Below are 3,961 nucleotides of genomic sequence, written 5' to 3' on the forward strand. Positions count from 1 at the left end.
TAAGCTTTAAGGCAAACATAACATTGTGCTGATTTTCTTCCACTGTGTAGAACTTAATTTTAAAATTCCAAGTTTACCTTCTCTCTAGATGAAATCTTTCATCATTACCCATTCACTGTGATGAAATATAGAAATCTTTCAGAAATACTTTTCAAAAAAATGGAACAGTTATTGGAAAAGATGATTAAATACTGGATCTAACTTTATTGCCTCAGTGTTATTCAATCCTTACAGTTTTTCTTGTTCCCTCTCTGATACCCTCTTCAGGCTTTAAAGAGCAGGGATTTTGCAGTAATGGTTTTTCATGAATATGTTCTACCAGCATCTTCCCCAAGCAGTGGAGTGCCTGAGTGTTCGCTGGGAGAGCGTGTGTGTCATGCTGTGACTCACATCACCAGAGAAGGACACCAGCTCCTTGTAGGGCTGTGGGTGTTTGTGCTGAGCTGCCCATCCCAGTCACACCAGCTCCATGCAGGGCCCCTCCGAGGGGACGCTCCGGAAAACACAAGGAAGGCAGTCTGGGCATGGAATCTTGCTGGGTGTGCTTTCTCTRCTTGCCCCAGCTCCTCGCTGTGTGCAGTGGCAGTACCAGCTGTGGTCCACATGCTCAGCACAGAGAGTTCCATGTTTCAGGCAGTTTCCCGGAGCACAGTTCTGCATTCCATAGCCAGGGGCTGAGGCCAGAGTGCTTCCATGGCACTTGTCACTGTCCCCGCAGGGCTGGCCCCCCCAGGACCAGCTGTGCAGCTTGGCAGCACTGGAGTGCAGCAGAGAAAAAAAACCTCACTCAGGAAAGGGAGTGATTACTGGCAACGCATTTTAATCGACATTAACATTTCTGCAATTCTAAACATACTGTGCATTGYACTAATCTCTGATATTCTTAGTATTATGTGTAAATACCTTGGGTTTCATTGTGATTTTAACACATAGCAGTATTTCCTGAGGATGAGAAAAGAGCTGGATTTGAAAGCCTGAAAGCTGAGCTGGCAGAAGGCACGATGACAAACCTGCTTGTATTGCCCAGTGTCCCTTTTAGATTAATTATAYTGTGTGTTTTAAAATTGATTTCCACAACACTTCTGGTACACACTGTGGTGCCCAGTGATGAGGGTGATGTACAGCAAGGGCATCAGAGTGACTGGAGGTCACTCCTTGCTCCCCTTCTTGCTTGCTGTATGACTTTTGGACAGTCCTCTGGTCCCAGTCTGCACTGGGATAGCTGTTTCTTCAAAGGAACTTAAGGAAATGCACTGGTAGAGGCAGGACCTTGATGCTTCTTGGCACTTTACTCTGTGSGAAAGATCCGCTGTGTTGGTTACAAACATGTAATGTTCATGTAAYATGTATTTGAGAAGTACCTTGAATTTCCAATTCTCTGTGTTAAACATCAGTCCTTTAAAGGTGCCTGCTGTCCAGCTCACACTGCACTGTCTGTCTCAGCCCACTGAAAAGAGTCGTGCTGGATGTTTTGGGTGCAGAGAGGGTGAGTGCTCAGCCTGTCAGAGGAAAGCCTGCCAGTTTCTGAAAGAGGTCTTCTGCCCTTTTTTTTCACTCATGTCTCGCTGCTGGGGCCTTCCTTGCGTCCACTGAAGTTCACTTGCCTCAGCAATGCACAGAAATACTGCATTGGGTGCCTGATTTGGGGGCTTGGTTACTATATATATATATATATATATATATATATATATATATATATCTTTTTCACACTCTGCAAATCACATAAAGCTGCCAGTGTGGGTGGTTTGGTTACCTTGGTAAGGTGATGCCAAATTTCTCCTCATTTATTTCTCTTTGACGGCTTCTTACAGTTAAGAGGAATAAGCTTGATTTTCTACATCCATCCATCCTTTGTTTTCCCAAGGGAGAAGGAAATACGCAGTGACACAGATTCATCGGAAATTTTAAGCCAGTAGCTTGGGGCTCACAAATCCAGATTAACAAAATCCTCTCTTGCTTTGCTTCAGAAGCTTTTGTGAGTGAGTCGTACAGCTGGTTCTCTGAGCAAAAGGCAAGAAGCAAATTGAGCGGATGCAGCTCACTTGATTGGCAATCATATATTTAAATCTGTTGGAAATGCCATTTACAAAGGCCTCTAGAAAAAAGCAATGGCTACAGAGATGATATTATTTTACTCGGAGATTACCAGCCCAAGTTAAACATCTAAATTAATATGCAAAGACCAGCAGTAGGTATATGCTGGCATGGCAGTGTGTGATGCTAAGGGGAAAAACKAAACTGTTAAAATTCACTCTTCTGTCCCAGCCTGCCCCTAATTGATTTAGAAATGTCTTTGTAATCCCTGTGCTTGATTGTGGAAGCTGAGGATTTCCTTCTAGCGGATTATTCACTGATTTCCTCCTTGGCTTTGCAGATTTCCAGGTTTTGTGGTGTGTTCTCTGAAACACATTTGCTGCCAGAGCGGCTGCTTTTCCCAGAGCCATCTGCAGAGCTGGCTTTTGCATTTTATTCAATATTTACATGCCATTGCTTTGAGGAATTTTGTTCTGCCATGCTGTCTACTGCTCTGCTTCAGTAAGATCTGCCTTCTCTTTCATGTAGTGCAATTAAATCAATCTGTTTATACAGCATTGTTCTCAGTTAGTTTCTTAGGCTAATTTTAAAAGTTGCAGCAATAGGAGCTTTTTTTGTTGCATTTTTCCTGTTTCTGTGTTGCCAGTGACAGACAAGATTTCACAAAGTAAGAAAATTTAACTGCTGAATGAACAGCTTAATTCAAACTTGGAGTAGATGAGGGAGGTCATGGGAGAATCCAGGGTCATTTTAAAAGATCATTACCCATAATCTCTTCTATAAAAGAAGTCCTTTGGCACAGGTCCAGCACAGGCTGCTGGATTTGAAGCACTGCTGTGAACTGGGCTCTTCAGTCGGTGCTGCAGGATGCAGGCTGGGAAGTGCAGTGGGGCGGTAGCACAAGTCTCATTTTCCAAATTTGCACTTCCACGTGTGTTTTGAGGGATTTGTCCTAAACAGAATAAAGATGTCTGTGAGGTGTGAGAGCACAGAGCTCTCTATGCATCTGCTGCCTCRGCTCAGGCTGCTCCTGCCCACCCCAGGCCTGGTGCTGCCATCTGTGGGGTTTCCTTGCCTGCAGTTTGCTTCTGGGAGCCCTCCCTGCTGAGCCAGGCTGTGGGGTCATGCCCACAGGAGCAGGAATGTCTACAGAGGGCTGGCACACAGCTCAGCTCATTTCACACACCACATGAAAGGATCCATCAAGCGTGTGTTATCCCACTGGAGTCCAGCTGGGAAATGTGAGATACATTGGTCAATGTTTAAAATCTTTCCATAGATAAAGTTGTAGGGCTTAAGTATTCTTGAGGAAGTGCCTAATGTAGTTTGCTAAGGCTTACTTGAAAAATGAAAGCTATTTAAAATTGGCAGTGTGTCTGGTCTGACAGCGGGACAGTGTGGATTGCCTGTGAACAGAAGGGAAATGCTGTGCAAGCTCTTTGCTCAGCACGGCAAATATGGGAGCTGCCTGCCAAATCAGGGTTTCTGCAAACTTTAACATAAATGGCCAAAGTATCTTAAAGCCAAGAACCAGCACGTGGAAGAGGAGACATCTAGAACACTGTTGAATAGGAAAAGAAAAACACTCAGGCCGTGGCTTGTATTTCAATARTCAGATAAAAGGAAGCACAGCTAAATTTCTAATTATGGCCCCTATTATATCATGCAAATATGGTCTTTCAAACCCCGACAGAAATCCCATAGCCAGAGTTATTGAAAAATCAGCTTATTCCTGCTATGGTTTCTCTGAGAATCAAAGCCAGTTTGGTTTGGGTTTTTTTTCCCCTCAGCATGGAACAGCTGCTATTCCTCCATTAACGTTCAATCAGAAACCAACCATCTCCATCTCTGGCATCTTAAGAGGCTGCTATGCTGGTCTGTCAGAAAGCATGAGCAGGAAAACCTCCCAGGGAATATGTGTGCAATT

Source organism: Malurus melanocephalus, unplaced genomic scaffold (assembly GCF_030028575.1).
Source record: "Malurus melanocephalus ecotype Western Australia unplaced genomic scaffold, MMel_1.1 scaffold_10, whole genome shotgun sequence".
NCBI classification, from domain to species: domain Eukaryota; kingdom Metazoa; phylum Chordata; class Aves; order Passeriformes; family Maluridae; genus Malurus; species Malurus melanocephalus.